Source organism: Passer domesticus, chromosome 9 (genome assembly GCF_036417665.1).
Source record: "Passer domesticus isolate bPasDom1 chromosome 9, bPasDom1.hap1, whole genome shotgun sequence".
In the NCBI taxonomy this organism is placed as follows: Eukaryota; Metazoa; Chordata; class Aves; order Passeriformes; family Passeridae; genus Passer; species Passer domesticus.
Genome location: NC_087482.1, coordinates 11,232,661 through 11,253,894, shown reverse-complemented (window position 1 = coordinate 11,253,894; position 21,234 = coordinate 11,232,661). Strand labels below are relative to the sequence as shown.

Here is a 21,234-nt window from a genome sequence, read left to right as displayed (position 1 = left end):
GAAACTTTGACAGATTTCAGTGCATGTTTTGCTTTTTTTTTTGATCTGGGCCAGAACTGTAGAGAAATGGAAGTCTGACCATGTGTGCACTTTGTGTGGAATGTATTGAGTGGTTGCAAACTTGTTTGAAGTCGTTGTTTTGGGGAACTAAATATATTTTTTTCCGTGTGTGTGAAAGTTACAGAAGAGTTACTGTCTAACACATAAAAATTCAAAGCTAGCCCTATAAATGGGTAAGAAATCACATGTCTCTCACAGCTTTCAAGAAGTGAACCTTTCTTTGGAAAAAGAGAACCAACAATAAGCTGTGCTTTTTATTAAAATTTCTTTTTATTTAATATCTCTCTCCATGTTTGTATACAATGTGTATAATTTAGTGGATTTTGTAGTCAAAACAATTGATATTGCCCCTATTTTCCTGCAGGTTTCTCTAAATATATATCCTCTTCAATGATTTTTTCCCTTTTAATAATCTTTATTTATGGTTCACATGAAAAACCAGCCACTGGGGAGTTGGGAACATGGTTTTTATTGTCTGGATGTTGTCAGTGATGGTGCACGGAAGCATAAAGGATCTTGAATTTTGTAAACCAAGGTAATTGTGCAGGAATCTTGATAACAAATTCTTGTTTTGACTAGTAAAGGATAGGTTATTAAATTCATCGTTGTAGTATCTAAAGCTTGCTCCAAAATGGGGTAATTTTTCATCTAAGGACCACTTTGAAGTACACTCTGCATGTTTTTTTTGAAGCATCCCTTAACAACAGAAAGTTACAGCTGGGATGATGTTTCACTGCTTTTTAAATAGATCCTCTATGCAAAACCTGAGGGCTGTAGTTGAGCTGAGCCCTGTTTTGCTTGGAACTTTTTTGCCCCCACAATTTCCCACAAAGTGAAGGTGGAGAAATTACTAACTTTTACTAAGAAAGATCATAGGTCTAATGGGCTCTTGTATATTATGGATTGATCAGTATACTCAAGCTGTAAAATTTTTGTATGAAAAATTAACAAGCACAGAACCTGTAGTCTGGACTCTGGAGGATACCGAACGGTTCCAAGACTTAAAGGCTCGATTGACGAAAACCCCAGTTTTGAGTCTGCCTAATTGAAGAAAACCATTTAATCTGTTTGTTAATGTTAATGAATGGATAGCATATGGAGTGATAACCCAAGGCTGGGGGGGAAGCAGGAAGCTGGTGGCTTATCTGTCAAAATTATTGAATGTGGTTGCAAGAGGGTGGCCAGCCTGTATTCAAGCTGTGGCAGCCACAGCTACCTTATTAGAAGACACTCCAAATCCTACATTAAATGGAAGGATTTCAGTACACACATCCCATTATTTGAGGACAGTGTTAAGCCAAAAACTCCTCAGTGGCTAACACACAGCTGAATCCTGAGGTATGAAATAACCCTGATGAATGTCAAGAATCTAGAGACTGTCACCTCAAAAGGTTGAAACCCTGCTCAATTCTTAACCGGGGAACCAAAAATGGAAAATTTAGATCATAATTGTATAGAGCTAATTGAGATGCAAACAAATGTAAGAGAAGAGCTAGAAGAAGACCCCTTGCCATATGGAAGGATCCAGTATATAGATGGATCCTCCCAAACAGTAATGGGAAAATGGGCATCAGGATACGCCATTATTGAAGCAGAGGAAAACAAAGAAAGAGGGAAATTACCCTCAAATTGCTCTGCACAAACTGCGAGGTATATGCCCTAAAGAGAGGTTTTGATTTATTAGATGATATAGGGACAATCTCCATGGATTCTCAATATGCCTTTGGGATAGCTCATACCTTTGGAAAAATCTGGCCAGAGAGGGCATACCTTAACTCAAAGGGGAAAAATCTGGCACATGAAAGTCTGATAGGGAAGCACTTGAATCCCTCAGAGGACCAAAAGAAATTGCCACAGTCCATATTAAAGGCTACTAAAAAGGGGATACCCCTGAAATCCAAGGAAACAAATTAGCAGACCGGGCAGCCAAAAAAGCAGCCTTTGAAATGCTGGACTCAGTCATAGTCCTAAGGGTAAAAAAAGACCAGGGGAAAATAAAGGAAGAGGGGGTTCCAGTTTTCAAGGACAAGGAGCTAAAAGAAATAGAGCAAATGGGAGCAGTAAAAACAGGGGATGGAAAGTGCTGGACCCCAGATGGATGATAAATATTCAACTGAATAATAACCAGGAAAGTGATGGAAGAGATATACCAATTAACTCACTGGGGAACACAATGAATATATGATCATTTCCTGAAATATTGCATGGGGACAGGAATATATGAAATGGCCAGATCCATCACAGGAGAATGTCTAACCTGCCAAAAAGTCAACAAAAAGGTAATGTGAAAAACAACTCCAGGAGGGAGGAAATTAGCCATAAGACCTTTCCAGAATATTCAGGTTGATTTTACTGAATTAACTCCAGCCCCAGGGTATAAACACCTATTGGTCATACTTAACCACCTAACCCACTGGGTTGAAGTGTTCCCCACAAGAAACTCAAACTGTGACAAAAGTTCTCTTGGAAGAAATTCTTCTGAGATATGGGCTAGTAAATCTTATTGATTTGGACTGTGGCCCCCACTTTACATCCAGTGTTCTGCAACAAGTCATCAGGGCCCTGGGAATAAAGTGGGAGTTACACACCCCTTGGCACTCTCAGAGTTCTGGGAAGGGCGAGAGGGTGAATCAAACCTTAAAGCATATCTTAACAAAATTGGTCTTAGAAACCCAATAGAACTGGGTCAAATGTTTACATCTAGCCCTATTACAAATAAGAACAAGAGCCAGAACAGATCTAGGGGTCTCTCCTTATGAAATGCTGCTTGGGCTGCCTTTCTTGCTTACCCTGTACAGTCCCAGGGAACATCTAGAAGGGGGCATGACAATGCAAAAATACTTAGAAACAGTAACAGCAACCCTGGAAGAACTAAGGGAAAAGGGACACCTTCCCCAAACTTCCCCACTGAACTGTAAAATACGTAGTATTAACCCAGGAGACCGGGTATTGATTAAATCATGGAAAACCTCTCCACTCACTGCTCGCTTTGAGGGCCCCTTCCAGGTGCTGCTTACAACAAACACCGCAGGAAGAACAAAGGAGTGGGGGTGGACACATGCAAGTCCAGTGAAGGGTCCAGTACAACCCCCAAATGAGGCAAGCAAATGGACTATAGGCAGCAGAGACAATAAAGACTTGAAATTGGTCCTGAGGAAAACAGCAAAAGAAGCGCAACCCTGAACACAACCCCCCACGGGAAGCATCTACATTGTTATCCTTAAATCCTTAAAGCTTGTTAATGTTTGTTATAGTACAAGGTGTGGCAGAGAGAATAGGGACAGGCGGTCGGAAGATTTCGGGCTGTCACGGAAACCTGATAGGGCCTCCCTCACCTGACTCCCAGAGATAAGGATAGCCGCAGGACAAGAGGCCAAGAATGTTGTAATCCCCCCAAGAATGTTGTAACCCTACCTAACACGGCCTCCACCCAGTCCCCTTACTAACCATATAAGGTAAAAGTCAGACCCCAAAGGTAGGGGAAGGACCAAGGGTATATATACCGAGGAGAAAACCAATAAAGGGCCTTTGGACCGTCTATCACATTGATGTCTGCGTGTCCTTAGCCCGAGCGGCCAAGAGCATTGGGCCGTCGTGCTGCGTTTCCTTAGAACCAGGTCGCTACAACAAGTGGTGCCGAAACCCGGGAACACAAAAGAAACAGAACCCGGGATCGGGAGTCTCCTGGACAAGGCCAGCGGCTGCGGGGGGTCCTGGACTCCACCACAGCGAGGAGGGACGCCTCCGGAAACCGCCACAGCCTCATACAAGCTGTGGCCTGAGTTTGAATTGGAACCGCCATAGCCCCATACAAGCTGTGGCCTGAGTTTTACGAGGACCGCCGCAACCTTGCAGAAGTTGTGACCAGAGTCGTGTAGGACCGCCAGTCTCGTGGAAGTCGTGGCCCGAGTCGCGTGGGGACCGCCTCAGCCTCATGGAAGCTGTAGCCCGAGTCGTGAGTTATTTTAATTTACAATGGGGTATTAGATGTGACTTCAAGCATTTTCAGCTTGCTATTAATAAGCTCCAAGAGCTAAGGACGATAACTCGTCCCATAGACATATTAAATTCAGAGGTGTGGGAGAGATGTACACTCGCTTTAGCCGAGGATTTAAAGGTTACAGGCAGTGGGAAATGTCTTAAGGCGTGGGCTAAAGCAGAGGAAGCTTTAAAAAAGGCCTCAGAACAGCAGGAGGCATGGGAAGCAGCGAAGACCATGCTGTTAGCAACCCCAAAAATCGGGAGCGTGGCTGCGACCCAAACGGCCCCGGGAAACAGTCCGGAGGGGGGGGGCAACACGCGGGAGGCGGGCGTTCCCCGCCCGAACCCGCGCGCGGACGCGAGCCCGGGTCGCGACCACCCGGCGCCCCGCGGGGACCCCCCGACCCCTCCGCAGTGCCCGCGGGACTCCCCGACCCCACAGCCCACCTTGCGGGACCCCTTGAACCCCCCGCGGAGCGCGCCCGGCCCCGGCCCGCCCGAGGAGCCCGCCGGGGTCGCGGAGCCGCTGCCCCCTCCCCTCCCCCCACCGCGAACCGCCGATTCGGGGACGCTGACGGCGGAACAGGACTCGCGTTCGTTCTGGGAAGGTTTAATGGCAGACGCGCGCCGCGCGGAGAGTATCGCGGCCGCGGAGTCCGGCAGCGCCGTGCTGGCGGCGGCCGGCGGACCCGGCGCCAGAGCCGCACCGCCGCCATACGGGTTTGAAAATGGCGCGGGCCACGCGGGAGAGGGGCGGGGCCAGCCGCCCAGCGGCGAGAACGGCACGGAGCCGAGAAGGAGCACTACCGCGCATGCGCGGGGCAGTGCGGGGGGGCGGACACCCGAACGGGAGCCGCGCCCAGCGGCGCCACCATATAAAGGGGAGACCCCGCCCCGCAGGGGGCAGGAAACTCACGGGGGGCGAGAGCGGCGCCCCCCCCGAGAGGCGGAGCGACACCGCCCACGCGGGGAGGAGCGGGGCCGCTCCAGAGGGGAGGAACGAGAGCGACACCGCTCGCGAGGGGAGGCGCGACTCCACCCCCGAGGGGAGGAGCGGGGGCGGAGCCGCGAGAAAACGCGGAGCAGACCGGAAGCGTACTGGCATTCAACTTCCGGCTCGGAGACAAGTGAGAGCTCCTCAGTCAGCTCAACCGAGCTTACCGAGTCAGACTGTGACTCGGAAGCCGAGAGGGCAGAATTAACGCGGTTTCAAGCGAAACCGAATAAAGCTTTCAATAAAACCGGGAAGCAAACACAACATAAGCTTACAGACTGGGGCAAAATAAAGATAGCATGTGCAGATTGGGTGGATATGACCAGCGTTCATGCTTACCCAGTCAGAGTTACAGGGGCCCAGGGAAATCAGCAGCGAACGTATACACCAATAAATGTAAAAGAGGTTCAGACAATAGCAAAAGCAATTTCAGAAAAAGGAATCAACTCAGCAGTGGTTACTACTTTAATAGATGGGCTTTTTAGCAATGACGATTTACTTCCCTTCGATATTAGACAAATCGCTCGTATGATCTTTGACGCGGCGGGTATGATTGTATTTAAACAAGAATGGACAGACAATTGCACAACAGCTTTAGCCCAGGCATCGGGCGAGGGGCAACAACTTCATGGCTCGAGTTTAGCCAGGTTGCTGGGGAGGCATGACGACGTAGCTACACCACAGCAGCAAGCAGCACAGCTACGGGCTGAGGAGGTCAGAGCAACAACTAGGGCAGCCAGACAGGCTATAAAGGCAGCCTCTGGGGTGGTAACCAGACCAGCACCTTGGTCTACCATCCAACAGGGAGAGAGTGAAAGCTTCACACATTTCGTAGACCGGCTAAAAACAGCCCTGGATTCCTCCACAATACCCGTAGCAGCCATAGAATCAGTGGTGACCGACTGCCTTCGCCAGCAGTGTAACTCAGTCACCAAAGAGATCCTGCGTTCCCTGCCAGCCGGAACCAACCTAGCTGGAATGATAAAACACGTGGTAAGGGAGGAACAGCTGACACCTATTCAGGCAGCCGTCAATACCCTAACCAGTGTCATGGCTTGCTTTAAATGTGGCCAGGCAGGCCATGTTGCAGCAAGCTGTCCTCACCCGACACAACCTCCTCTAGCAGCACCATCGCTCCAGACGCGCACAGGGGAGATTTGCTGGAGCTGTGGAAGGAAGGGTCACATGGCCAGGGATTGCAGGTCTAGGCCCCGGGGAAACGGGAGAGGGAGGAGCCACACGGGCCATATTCGGCCTCCTCCCGCAATGAATATGAGACGGCCCACCTATGCCAATCCTCGGGGGGGCAGGGGACCCTCTTACCCTATGCCATCACAGGAAGCAGTCGATACCACACCCCTGCCAGCAATACAATGGCAGAGCTGCCCAGCACCACCAGCGGTACTTTCACATCCGCCACAGCCACAAACCACGCCGATGCCGCAGGGCCAGCAGGGAGTGCCCCAGAGCGGGGCCCCTGGGTGGCCTTGGCCATGAAAATAGGGAAGGAGCCTTCAAAGGTGTGGGCGGCATGTCGCCTTTATAACAGCCTAGACCCCCACGTCATAGGGCTTCAGTTTTGGGCGGACACGGGGTCAGACTGCACGGTTTTTCCCCTAGCAAGTTGGCCCAGACATTGGCAATTCAAAGAAGTCCCACCAGTGAACGGAGTGGGGGGACAATCCCGAGCGTGGAAGAGCACCCAGCTGGTAGCTATAACGCTTCACACAAAAGGGGGACCAGAAAAAACAGTAGCAGTCTATCCATACATCCTGCAGAATTCTCCACCCCTGTTGGGAAGGGACGTCCTTGCTATGTTAGGAGTCAGGATCACAAATTTATAATGAGGGCCACTGCCATACACCCAGCGCTGCCAATCAAAATAACTTGGAAGTCATCAAACCCCATATGGGTCGAGCAGTGGCCCCTATCTGAGCCTCGAGTGGCAGCCTTATTAGAATTGGTCGATCGCGAGTTACAAAAAGGTCACATAGAACCGACCACTAGCCCATGGAATACCCCTGTATTCGTGATCCCCAAAAGGTCAGGGGAAGGGTACCGCCTCATCCACGACCTAAGAGAAGTGAACAAGACAATTCGACCCAAGGGTCCAGTTCAGACCCTGATACCTGCAAACTCAGCCATACCCGAGAGACAGCCATGCGCAGTGCTGGACATCAAAGACTGTTTCTTTTCCATACCCTTGCACCCTGAGGACAAAGAACGATTCGCCTTTTCCGTTGTGTTTCCGAACGGTAAGCGGCCAAATCTGCGCTTCCAGTGGAGAGTGCTACCACAAGGTTTGGTGGACAGTCCGACTATATGCCAGATCTCCGTGGACAAAGCGCTGACGCCAGTTCGACACTCCTATCCCACCGCAACCATCATCCAATACATGGACGACATCCTGATCGCAGCTCCATCAACGAGCCAGGTGGATCACCTGGTGTCCACAGTCACAGAAACCCTGCGAGCCAACGGTTTCGAGATCGCGACCGCAAAGATCAAGAAAGGACCTTGCGTGACATTCCTGGGAGTAGGGATCACAAGCTCCTACGTGACCCCTCCAAGGGTGAGAGTAAACCGAGACGTCAAGACGCTACACGACGTCCAGCGCCTGGTAGGATCACTGCAGTGGCTTCGCAACATCATCCTGGTTCCTCCGGAGGTCATGGACCCTTTGCACGACCTCCTGAAAGGGAAGCAGCCCTGGGAACCAAAGGAGCTGACACCGCAAGCAAAGAGCTCCCTCGACTTCATCGAACACCAGATGTCCACTGGCACGCTTGCCAGGTGGAACCCAGCTATGCCCCTGGACTTGTACGTCCACTTCACGCCGAAAGGAGGAGTGGGAGCATTGGCCCAAGGACCTACCGAGAAGTCCCGACCGATCCAATGGGTGGTCCTCGGAAGACCAGCTCGAGCGTTCTCCCCAGGGACGGAATGCATCGCGAACCTCATCATAAAAGGCAGAAAACTCGCCCTGAAACACCTAGGAACAGAGCCAACAAGGATCCACCTTCCGCTTCGCAAGCAACCGGCAACAGAATCGACAGCAATATCGGAGCACCTAGCCCTTGCACTCACCGGCTTCGGAGGAGAAATCTCCTACTCCGCCAAGCCACCTTGGACTCAGCTGCTGACCATCGTCGACATAGACATGCCACCGAAGGTCAGAGACAGACCGCAGCCAGGACCAACAGTCTTCACGGACGCTTCCTCCACGACCTCGACCGCAACGGCAGTGTGGCAGGCAGGAGAGCAATGGCATTGCATCAAAGCGTGTGACCCAACACTGTCAGTGCAGCAACTGGAGGCAGCGGCAGTAGCCTTGGCGTGCGGACTCTTCCGAGAGGAACACCTCAACATCGTGACAGACTCCATATTCGTGGCAAAACTCTGCCTAGCCATGGCAGAACCGGGGGTGTCAACATCAGCAGCAGCCCAGATGCTGGAAGAAGTGCTCTCCTCACGACGGGGCACCATATCCGTCATACACATCAACAGCCACAACCCAGTCAAAGGTTACTTCCAGATCGGCAACGACAAAGCGGACGCCGCAGCGAAGGGAGTTTGGACGTTGCAGGAAGCGCGTCAGCTGCACGAATCGCTTCACATCGGGGCAAAAGCACTGGCAAAGAGATGCGGAATCTCGACAGCAGACGCGAAACACGTAGTGGCGACCTGTCCTCATTGCCAGAAGTCACCACTGTGGACCAGCGGAGTCAATCCAAGAGGCCTCAAGCCCTCAGAAATCTGGCAATCAGACTTCACCGTGTGCCAACTGATGAAGCCAAGAGCGTGGCTAGCAGTGACAGTAGACACCTTCAGCGGAACGATAGTAGCCACGCAGCACCTCAAAACGGACTCAAAAGCCACGATTCAGCACTGGCTGACAGCCATGGCATGGCTCGGTGTCCCCAGACAAATCAAAACAGATAACGGGTCGAATTTCACTTCCAAGCAGGCGCAAGAATTCGCCAAAAAATGGGGTATCACCCTGGTACAAGGTATCCCTTACAACAGTACCGGGCAAGCAATAGTAGAGCGGGCAAATCAGACCCTAAAAACCAGAATAGAGGTGTTGGCAAAAGCAGACGGCTTTGCCAACTCCATTCCCCCAGGGGAGCAGGCACGCATACTGGCAACAGCTTTGTTAGCGCTCAATCAATTTCCCAGGGGGGACGAGACAAACAGTCCTGTCCAAAAACATTGGACCACTCGAATGCAAGAGGAGGGTCCACGAGTAATAATAAGGAACGAGCTAGGCGAATGGGAACAGGGTTGGAGGTTAATGCTCACGGGACGAGGGTACGCAGCAGTCAAAAAAGACGGAGAAATCAGGTGGTGTCCACTTAAATCGATCAAACCAGATCTCCAAAAGGAGCAGGGTGACGCTAATGAGAATGGCGAGTCTCTGTTTACAGGACATGATCGAGAGACGTCCGCGAAACGTGCACACTCGCGTTCTGGAGGAGAGAGACAGACCACCGAGCCGCCAGACAGCACCCGAAGGACTGGCACGGGCAAGATCCAGTCATCAAGGGTATCTCTGGGTAATGTTGCTGCTAGGGCTAGTTGCCAGGGGGCAAGCCAGCTCACAGTACTATCCCCATCAGCCATTCAGGTGGGTCATACGGCACCTCACCAATGACAAGGTGCTCAGACACGTCATTACACCAGACGCCCCATCCTTCATACTTCGCATTACAGACCTGTTCCCGGGACGACCAAAGCCAGACCCTCATTCCCCATATGCCAAAAACACATACCTATCCTATTGGTGCCCAGCCTCAAACCCCGGAAAAAGTTACTGTAATCGCCCGGGGTGGGGATATTGCGGACACTACGGTTGTGAAACAATAGTCACAGACACCAGACCGACAGGGCCGGGGTGGGACCCACAGGAACCCGACAGGTTCTTACAGTTCACTTGGGCGCCAAAAGGCTGCAAAACACCACTCTTCCATTACGAAAGCACCTATCGAAACAGCCACAAACTCCCAAAAATCCAGAAATGTATTAGGTACAACATGACAGTCTTGCAGCCCAGAGACCCCAGTTGGGCCTTCGGAAAAATGTGGACAGTAGTCCTTCACGGGACAAACGACTGGGTAAACGTGCAGATTATCAGGCTCATACCGTCGGTACCCCGAGCGGTCGGACCAAACAAAGCAATCAAAAGCGTGCAGAAAGGGAAAAACACGACCTACCCCAAAACCTTACCTACAAGGGTCGCGAATACCCAGACAAGCCTAGCGAGAACCATTCAGACACATCGCTTAGCTAAGTCGGATTCAGACCCAATCCTTCGCATGTTAGAAGCTACCTTCCTATCCCTAAACGAATCCAACCCTAACCTAACCAATTCCTGTTGGCTATGTTACGATGTCAAACCACCCTTTTACGAAGGAGTCGCCTTAGATACCCCTTTCACATATTCCTCAGCAGACGCCCCTCACCAATGCAGATGGGACACTCCCCGCAAAGGAATCACCCTGAGTCAAGTCACGGGGAGGGGGAGATGCTTTGGAAATGCAGCCCTAGCTAGGCGGGAAGGCAACGTGTGCACCAAAGTAGTCAAACCCGACAGGAGAAAAAAGTGGGTAGTCCCATCCACATCAGGCATGTGGGTTTGCCAAAGATCCGGAGTGAGTCCCTGTGTGTTCCTAGACAAATTCAATGACTCAACAGACTTCTGTGTCCAAGTCTTAATCGTTCCCAGGATCCTGTATCACTCAGACGAGGAGGTGTACCAACTCCTCGGAGAACCCAGCCGACTCCACAAGAGAGAAATAATAACAGGCATAACAATCGCAATGTTGCTCGGCCTAGGAGCGGCAGGAACAGCAACGGGAGTCGCGGCCTTGGCGACCCATCACCAAGGTTTGTCCCAGCTGCAGAGGACCGTCGACGAGGATCTGCAGAGAATAGAGAAATCCATATCCTTTCTAGAGAAATCAGTTTCCTCACTTTCAGAGGTGGTCCTGCAGAACAGGCGAGGACTGGACCTCCTACTCATGCAACAAGGAGGCCTGTGTGCCGCCTTAAAGGAGGAATACTGTTTCTACGCAGACCACACAGGAGTCGTCAGAGACTCCATGGCAGAACTCCGAAACAGACTGGCTCAGAGACAGAGAGACAGAGACGACCAACAAAGCTGGTTCGAATCCTGGTTCAATCAATCACCATGGCTAACCACTCTAATTTCTTCCCTAATAGGTCCGTTAGCAATCCTGCTTCTAGCCGTCACGTTCGGACCATGCCTACTGAACAAGCTAGTCTCATTCGTCCGGACCCGCTTGGAACGGACCAACATCCTGCTCTTAGGCAGACATCCGATGCTGTGAATTCAACAAGAAGTTCAACAGGGAACGCTGCCGGACGCAAGAACCCGAGAAAGAACTTGCCAGGCAGAAAAACTAACTCAGGAACCCCAAATCCCCTTTCCTTGTCAAGTGACAACCTTAGATACCTCATATCAGCATGTAGACAACTACCTCATCCATTTGTGGGAGAAGGGGGGGGAGATGTGGCAGAGAGAATAGGGACAGGCGGTCGGAAGATTTCGGGCTGTCACGGAAACCTGATAGGGCCTCCCTCACCTGACTCCCAGAGATAAGGATAGCCGCAGGACAAGAGGCCAAGAATGTTGTAATCCCCCCAAGAATGTTGTAACCCTACCTAACACGGCCTCCACCCAGTCCCCTTACTAACCATATAAGGTAAAAGTCAGACCCCAAAGGTAGGGGAAGGACCAAGGGTATATATACCGAGGAGAAAACCAATAAAGGGCCTTTGGACCGTCTATCACATTGATGTCTGCGTGTCCTTAGCCCGAGCGGCCAAGAGCATTGGGCCGTCGTGCTGCGTTTCCTTAGAACCAGGTCGCTACAACAACAAGGTCAAGTTTTGTTCAGCTAAGAATGACAATCAAAATAAGATCTCAGTTTCTGGTACTGTTCCATAGAGCACTCTCCTTGCAACCCTAATTGGGACCAAATTGAAGAAAGGGAGTCGGTACAATAAAGGTCATGGCAGAATGTCTCCAGAAGAAGGGAAAACCAGAAGCGGGAGGCAAGACTGGATTGGGAATTACCTCCAGGAAATACTCTCTGGGCACCGAGAAAACCCCTGTGGTTCGAGAGGTGAGGAGGCCAGCCCGTACCAGACTCCCACTCGTAGCAATGCTACTACTCACCCACTTTGGAGGAAGTGGAGGAAACACTTGTGAGAAGTGTTACTGTCCCTTGTATAGAGGAGATACAGTACGTGTACTCATCAGAGTACACACAGACATGAATCCCAAATGCATCGATCACTCCCAGTTAACAACCTGTAAAGAAGAAAATAAACTATATGGGCTGGCTAAAAATATTGCAAACCCAAGCCAGAGGATGTCAGGAGAGTGCCCTGTGAAAGAAAGATGGGTATGCTTTGAACAAGGAAGTGAAACCAACTCAGAGGATACATTCAAAGAGAAAGAAGTGCAATTGAAAAGACAAAGGGATAGAGAGGGACAAATATACAGAAAGAATCTTTTTTATCAATATGGTACAAAAGAATTTAATTTGACTCATTGTTGAGTGTGCAGGGGGACACACTTAAGTGAAATTTGGCCATGGGACAGTATCAGTTTAGGTCCCCTAGACATTTTTAAATGGATTACATCAAGAAAAAGCACAGTGGTACCCAAAGGAAGGGAAGGTGAGTGGAAGCTTAAATCAACAACAACAGAGGAAGAGTTCAATAACATTAAAAAGTGTGTGCTGGATTGGCACGGCTAACAAATCAGCCATGGCATTGCCTTCTGCTAAAAAATCTGGAAGAGAAGAATGTGAGCGAATGTGCATTACAAAGTAAAGTTCTTGTTGAATGGAAAGAAGTAGGATTAACTTTTTAAGCAAACCGTATAACTGATCATCAGAAACTTCTTTCAGCAGAGATCCTTCTGCTCTTTCCACCACACCTGCAACCACCACCACCACACCTGTAAATTGAATCCGTTACTAAATTAAAAGGAAATGTGAATTTTGAAAAGACCCGTACAACTGCTGCTAACTCTGTAATCTGTGCAGAACCATCTACTTCCTCGGTATCTGATTCCCATTTTTTTGTCTCTGAATTTTGCCAAGCAATCACAGACCTTTTAGACTTCCCAGAACCGTCTGTAAAAAATGTGATTGCCTCGAGGGGTGCATTATTTCTTAAAGGCTTATGAATTAATTTTAAAGATGAACTTAATAGCTCATGTTTGGGACAATTGACTGAAATTTTTCCTGCAAAATTTTCCAAAGCAAATTGCATGACTTCTGAATTTTGAATTAACCATTCTAAATAGATGGATGTGACAGGCAGAAAGATTTCTGCAAAATCTTTTCCTGCAAGTGAAAGCATTCGAGATCTAGCCTTGATAATCAATTGTGAAATAATTTCAGGGCAAGTTGTTATAGTTTTACCCAATTGACGAGACAGGAAAACCCACTCTAAGATTATCAGATGGTCCTTCTTCTCTAGATCCCACTGGAATATCAAACCATGAAGCTGTGGACTCTCTCCTAAAACTGCAAACAAAAAAGACAGGTTAGGATTATACCGATGAGCCTGACGTGACTGGATGGCTCTCATCACTTTGTCCAAAGCATTTTGAGTTTCTTTGTTGAATTCTCACAGTGAGTTTAAGGCTGTGTCTCCTCTCAACAAGTCTGCCAGAGGAGCCAAGTCCTGATTTGAAAGGCCTAGTAGTGGACGAAGCCAGTTCAGAGTCCCCACGAGCTGCTGCACTTCATTCAATGTCTTTGGATTTGTCCTTAGCTGGAGTGGCTGCGGGGTTACCGTTTGTTCTGTCATCCTGTATCCTAAATATTTCCAGGGAGGAAGTGTCTGTATTTTTTCCTTTGCTACAGCGAGTCCTGCTTTCTCCACTGCTGAGATGACCTGATCTGTTGTCTCCTGCATTGATGCTTGGTCCTTGGCTGCTACTAAAATATCTTCCATGTAATGTAATATGAGAGAATTTGGATATTGTGCACGAACTGAGGAAAGTATTTTTGCAACATACCACTGGCATATACTCGGGGAATTTCTCATTCCTTCTGGTAGAGAAAGCCAATGATATCTTTTCAAGGGTGCTTGCTGATTTATGGATGGGATGGAAAATGCAAATCTTGGTGCATCATCTGGATGCAAAGGAATATTGAAAAAACAGTCTTTTAAATCAATAACAGACAACTTCCAATCTTTTGGAATCATAACAGGAGAGGGTAAACCTGGTTGTAAAGAACCCATTTCTTGAATCACTTCATTAACTTTTCTGAGATCCTGCAACAACCTCCACTTCCCACTGTTTGGCTTTTTGATTACAAAACCTGGGGTGTTCCAGGGACTAGTAGTTGGAGTTAAGTGACCTTTGTTTAACTGTTCCTGTACCAACTGCTCTAAAGCAGCAAGTTTCTCTTCGGGTAAGGGCCACTGGCTGACCCAGATGGATGTATTAGATGTCCATGTCAGTTTTAAAGTGTTATGTCCATCAACAGCTTTTGTTAAAATCCAGTTTCTAACCTCACACCCCATTGCGACAAAATGTCCCGGCCCTAAAGAACAATATCAGCTCCTACAATGAATGGTCTTGTGGTGGCAACACGACCTTCAGGCCCCTCAAATGTGCCTGAGTGGGAGCTTCGAGAGCTCTCACAGTGACCACCAATAGCTGCCAGCTGATGCAGCGCAGGCACCGTGGCCCAGTCCTGTGGCCATTCCGGTGTCAGATGCCGTCTGCTCCGGGATCTGTCAGGCCACTGAGGGTGATGGCTGCCCGAGGGGCTGCAGCACACAGGTGAGCTGAGGCCGCCCGCGGCTGATGAGCCTGGTCCAGGCCATGGCAGCTGTGCTGTTCTGGGACTCTGGTAGGAGGAAAGCTTGTGCTGTGGTCAGTCCTTTGGGTAAAAAGCATGGAGGGTCTGGACACAAAGCTAACGCTGTAATTTCCTGTGAACAGGTGACAGAGAGCACAGCTGGAATGACATAAAAACCTTCTGCATGGGATCTGCTCACTCCCACGATGAGGAACTGACGTGGTTGTGGTTCAGGTCCCAGCTGTCCTGTAGACACTGTGTGAGCAATGGCATTGGTCAGCACCACTGGCTGGGCTGGGGACAGCTCCAGTCTGGCACCTGGGGACATTGTGGTCGGCAGTCCTGCACAGACGTGCTGCAGCTCTGACCCTGGTGGCCTGTGGTGCTCTCTGCCCCTGGTGCAGGGTTCCTGTGTCATGGCAGCCACTGCCCCGTGCCGGGCTGCACGTTTCCCGGCAGATGGCACGGACAGCCCTGTGCTGGGTGACAGCTGTTAGCACGTGACAGAAACCTCTGCATCCACTGTTTCTGGGCAGTGGCCTTCTGCGGGCCCCAGGACATCCCCTTTGAAATGACCTCTCTGGCCACACGAATGGCACGTGTCCCTTGGAGTCTGCTGGTTTTCAATTGCACCTCTGAATGCTCTTAGAGCCTCTGCTAGGGCTTGTGTTTGCATTTCTGCTGCTTTTTCCTGCTGCTTTGGGGTGTTTTCCTGAGCTGCTGTGATGGCACTGGCCAGCACCTCTGCCTGCATGGCTGCTGCAGGCTCAGGGGTGCCCAGGCGGTTCAAGCATCCACGAGCTGGGTCAGGCTGGGCTCAGGATCCTGTGGCAATGTACGTAATGCCTTTTTGCAGCTCGGGTTTGCATTAGAAATTGCGAGCCATTTTAATAACTCTTGTCTGGCTCCGTCTATTGGAATCTGCTTTTCCAATGCTATTTTCAAACGGTCCAAAAACTTAATATAAGGCTCATCTATTCTGTGTTTTATTTCTGTGAAATCTAGTTCTGGTTTGTTGCCATCAGGAACCTGTAACAAAGCTGTTTTTGCTGCTTCTTTGATATCCTGTAATACTTGTTTATTGAGAGTTCGGGCTTGTGTTTGAGGATCTGTATGAGCTCCTCCACCTGAGCTGATCTATAGTCAAATTTGCAGTGGCTGGAGTTCCTGCATAACCTCCTAAAAGGTCATTTAACAAACGTTTCCATGCCAGTTCCCACAGAGAAAATTCCATTGGGGACAGCAGGGATGTGCAAAGCTGCTTTAAATTGTGTGGAGTAAATACATTTGCTGTAAAGGTGGCTTGTAAAAGACTTCTGAAATATGCAAAATCGCTACCATACAAACGAGAGGCTCTGCAAATCTCTTTTAACTCAGCAAAACTGATCTGCTGCCAGCTCCCTCTCGGTGCAGGACCTGCTGTGCACCTCACAGGAAAAACTTTTAACTTCGATGCAATTCCCCACTCTCCTTCCTGAACTGCATCCTTTCTTATCCTCTGCCAGGTATCTGTGACTCCTTGTGTGTTAAACTCTTCCTTAGATTATTTGGAATTACATTGTGGAGCATAGGAATAATTTGGTTTTTGTTCCGGCAAGGTGTCGGATATGGGCGCCGCCATCTTGGACAGGGTGACTTCCGGGGCATCACATCCGGTTCCCACGCTCGGCAGGGAGGGGGCGTGCCCTCCCGGGCTGTGGGCGGGGAGCAGGGGCGGGGACACTGCCCGGGCTCCGCCCACAAAAGGGGCGTGTCCCTGCTCTGATGGGCAGGAGCTCAGGGAGGAGCCACCCAGGGACTGCTGGGAGCCCGGGGAGGAGGGCGAGCCACGCCCACGAAGGGCGGGGCTGGGCCGGGGCCATCATGGCGTCTGCCATGAGCTCCTCTGTTCTCAGAGTGGACACAATCGGCTCGGCTTTTTTCCATTGTACTGCCAAAATTCACCGATTTCGAGCGCCAAAGGGAGCTTTTCAGAGGGAATGCAGAGGACTTAGGTATGGCAGGGATTGTGAAAGATGTGGTTTGCAGAGGAGCCTGGCCAGGGCTGGTCTGCTCCCCTCTCTCCCAGGACAGGGGTGGGGAAGGGGGAGGGCGGCTGGCCTGGCCACCTCCCAGCCACTCCTCTGGGGTTTCTGGTTCTCGACTGGGATAAGGGAAGTCTTCTGGGTCCCCTCAGAACTCCTCTTTCTCCTCTCCTTCTGGTCCTGCTGTTGCTGCCTGCATTCTGCCCTGTCCCTGATCTTTGCTTGCTTGTGTGCATTCTTTGCTTGCTTTGCACTTTCCATTGTTACAAATTTTAAGACCGTCCTGAATATTGGATGCAGCTTTAAGTTGGACTTCTTATTCTTTTCCATGTTATGTAATTTCAGTCCGACCGAATCCCAGAAGTCTGGATCGAGTTTCTGAGACATGTCTGAGTTTGGGAACTCTGTTAAGACCCATTTTACAAGCTTTTTAAGCTGTTTGTTGTCAAACTGAATATATTGAATTTCTAACTTATAAATGAAATATGAAAAAAAAATCCTGCTCAGCTAAAGACAACCGATTTCCCATGGTGGCACTCACCAGAGTTTTCCAGTTGTCCTTCTTGGTATGAAATTCTTCCCCGGTCCTGGGTCACAACAGTGACAAATCAGCTGAGCTGAGCGACAGAGTCCTCTGAGGCTGCGGTGCTGCTCCAGTCCCGTCTCCGATTACAGCCTCCTCTTCACCAGTATGAGGCTTTGATTCGAGATTCCCTCTCAATCTCAAATGCCTTCTTCTGGGTTTTCTATTTTAAAGGGACAAAAAACTCAGGTGCAGGCCTGCTCCCTCAAAAACACAAATACCAAGGAAAAATGTCCTATTTTGATTGAGGTAATCAAAAAATCCCTAGACCATCTTCCTCAATATGAGAAATACTGTCCGGGCGCCACGTGCTGGGTTCTTTTTTCTCGGGCCAGGTGTTATAAACCTTCAAAAAGGGAACCCAGCACACCCAAGGATAGCTCAGCTATTACCTTTGGAGGCAAATAATGAGCAGGATGGCTTCTGCTGCAGTGTTAGAAACAAAAAGGTTTAATAAAAGGCAAAATAACAAACAGAAAAATCCGATGCAGGTACAGCAGTCTGCCACTGGTATAAACACCTTCACCAAAGCCCTTTGGTTCTTTTGTCCTCCCCTTTTCTACCTGATGGGTCTGGCGGGACTTTTTGGCTTCTATCCAGTTAGGTGACCCAGAGTTTTTACTGAAGCCTCTGGGGTCCTTTGAGGTGGCTTGTCACCTGATCGTTGGGAGAAACTTCTGGGCTTCTTTCCTTTTTTGGGGGATAAAGGTTAGCTTTGCCACTCTGTAATTAGAGGGGCACTCTCCTACATTCCTACATCCAGGGATGTTTCACAGGGCCTGAAAAGAGTCTGGAGTGTGACCAGGAGCCAGCCCAGAGCTCCCCAGGCTGCTGTGCGGCTTTGGCTTTATCCATTCACATCCAACTCCCACAAACTTACCTGAGCCCCTTGCAGTGCCCAGTTCCCTGAGGCAGAAGGGGACTCCAGCACACCATGGAAATGGGTCTGATCTCTGCTCCCTTCTAGATGAGGTGTCTGGGAAGGCTTCTCCATTAGCTTGGCTGCATAAAGTGTTGGTCCTATCTGAGCCACCGTCAGGTATGTTCTCAGTGTGCCACCAAGGAATAATTGTTGTGAACCTGGCAGGAATCAGGTGACAGAAGCTTCTGTGGCTGTTGTGTTCCAGGTGTTTCTGCAGGGAGGACTTCTCCAGCTGCTTTGCTGATTCCTACACAAAAGCCCAGCTCCCATGGCAGAGGTGAGTAGTGTGTCCCTGCTGACCCCACAGGCTGAGCCCTGCTTTTGTGGGATCCATTCCTGGGAAATGGAACTCTGTTGCTCTAAGGTCCTCCGAGGGGAAAGAACAAAGCTACAGGACACCAGAAACACCATGAGCCATCCAAAAACATGAGGCAAATGCTGAAAGAATTGCTGCAGGGAGGACAAGGTGGGTGCATTTCCCTCATGCTTCCCCTGGGACTCAGCAGCCAGGGGCTTTGGCTGCACATCTGGACACGCCGTGCCCGGCACAGCGGGAAGGGATCCATGGCAGCCTCGCTGCCCCGCTGCTGCTTTCACGCCCTGCAGGGCTGTTTCCCAGGCTGACCTGGCTGCAGCTTGTGCCCAGCCCCTGCAGGAAGGCATTTGGCATCAGCTGACACGCAGCCCAAACTGCACCACTGGTCTGAGATCCCCTGAAATTTCATAGTCTCCAGGATGATCACTAAGGGCGGGTGTTATCATGAAAGTGGACCCTGGCCTACCCAGAAAATTGTGTGGATTCCTGATCCTTAACCATGACTTTCACAAGTACTGGCTGCTGAAGATGCCACCTCCCCAATGGGGAACAGCCCCACCTGATCCAGCCATCCCTCTTCCCTTCTGCAGAAGTGGATGGAGAGGCTGGGCAGAAGGCGGTGTTTCCTGAAGGAAGCAGTGGTTCCATGCCAGCCTCTGCTGTAGGACTGGAGGCGATGCCAGGCACAGTCACAGGAGGTAATTGCTGTGCCTCTGGGCCTGAGCCCTGCTGAGGCTTGAGCTGCCCTCTCTGCTGTTTGGCAGTGCGGGCACAGCCTGGACTAGAGCGGCACAGCCCAGGGGAATTATCCCGAGCAGGCTCAGGGCACTGAGCAGTCCTGCTGGGGTCCCTCCATGGGAGACATGTCCTGAAACCTGACAGCGACTGCACGGGGTGCCCACGGTGGGGAAAGGACAGAGGGGGAGAGCAAGGCTGCAGTGTGTCCTGAGAGGGCCTGGCTGTTTGCCCTTGGGATCTGGGGGGTTTCCCCACAGAAGGAGGGCAGGAGGGACAGAGGGAGGGCAGGATGGATAGCTGTGGCACTGCCTGCTGCAGTTTTCCCCCATGCTTTAGGGAGGATTTCTTCTGTGTGTGAGGGGGAGAGTTCCAGGTCCCTGCAGTGCTGCAGCCACCCCTCCCAGGGATGTTGCTGAGGGCAGGGAAAGAGTGTGGAGAGTGACCAGGAGCCAGCCCAGAGCTCCCCAGGCCCCTGGGCAGCTTTGGCCATGTCTATTCACATCTGGCTCCCATGGCCTTACCCGACTCCCTGGCAGTGCCCAGTTCCCTGTGGCAGAAAGAGATCCCAGCACACACTGGAAAATGTTCTCATCTGTGCTGCATTGTAGATGAGGGTGCTGGGAAGGCTTCTCCATCAGCTTGGATGAATAAAGTTTTGAAGCCCTTGGAGCCTCCTGCAGGTATGTTGTCAGTGTGCCACCAAGGAAGAATTGTAGACAAGCGGGCAGGCACCAGGTGACAGAAGCTTCTGTGGCTGTTGTGTTACAGATGTGTCTACAGGGAAGACTTCTCCAGCTTCTCCAGCTGCTACCTTGGATGCTGCACTCAAGCCCAGCTCCCATCTCAGGGGTGAGTAGTGTGTCCCTGCTGATCCCACAGGCTGAGCCCTGCTTTTCTGGGATCCATTCCTGGCAAATGGAAATATTTTTCTCTAAGGTACTCCAACAGGGAAAATCCAAGATACAACAGATAAGATATCCCTGGAACCATCCAAACAGATGAGGCAAGAGCTGAAGGAACCCCTGCAGACAAGAGAAGGTGGGTGCATTTCCCTCATGCTTCCCCTGGGACTCTGCAGCCGGGGGCTTTGGCTGCACATCTGGACACGCCATGCCCGGCACAGCGGGAAGGGATCCATGGCAGCCTCGCTGCCCCGCTGCTGCTTTCACACCCTGCAGGGCTGTTTGCCAGCCTGGCCTGGCTGCAGCTTCTGCCCAGCCTCTGCAGGAAGGCATTTGGCATCAGCTGACAGGCCATGCCCAAACTGTAACACACCCTGAGATCCCCCACTATATCCAGCCCTGCAGATTAGGAAAAGGGTGGCTGTTTGGAGGTGGAAGTGCTCTCATCATGCCACTGTAACCTGGCCATTTTCCTGCTCCATAAATTTCACAAATATTACCTTTGATGCCACCACCCAAGTGGGAAACAGCTCCATCTGATGCAGCTGTCTCCCTTCCTTTGTCAAGAGATGGACATAGAGGTTCAGTGGAAGGTGGTATTTCTTGAAGGAAGCACTCCATCTTCGGTGCGAGCCCCTGCTGCAGGAAGGAAGGCAAAGCCAGACACGGGCACAGGCACAGCAGGTAATTGCTGTGCCGGGCTCAGCCCTGGCTAGGGCTGTGTGGCAGCAGCTCTTCCCCCAGGGCCTGCCCTTGCCCCGCCTGGCAGCAGCTAAAGCTGGAGGCGCCTGGGCTTCCAGGCCTCTGGAGCTGGTTCAGAGCCCCGGGGAAACGGGACTGGTGCAGCAACGTCCCTGGCG

At 50.7% G+C, this 21,234-nt stretch overlaps 2 long non-coding RNA genes across 2 annotated transcripts; both read left to right on the top strand.

The window, feature by feature from the left end:
* The first annotated feature begins 16,748 nt into the window (after window positions 1-16,748).
* Window positions 16,749-18,884, top strand: LOC135307653 (uncharacterized). Its single transcript, XR_010368344.1, has 3 exons — window positions 16,749-16,883; window positions 18,624-18,695; window positions 18,783-18,884. It is a non-coding gene; the product is annotated as an uncharacterized LOC135307653 (long non-coding RNA).
* Window positions 18,885-20,071: 1,187 nt separating this feature from the next.
* LOC135308379 (uncharacterized) lies at window positions 20,072-20,510 on the top strand. The gene is made up of 3 exons (XR_010368817.1): window positions 20,072-20,152; window positions 20,241-20,321; window positions 20,409-20,510. It is a non-coding gene; the product is annotated as an uncharacterized LOC135308379 (long non-coding RNA).
* Window positions 20,511-21,234: the final 724 nt, after the last annotated feature.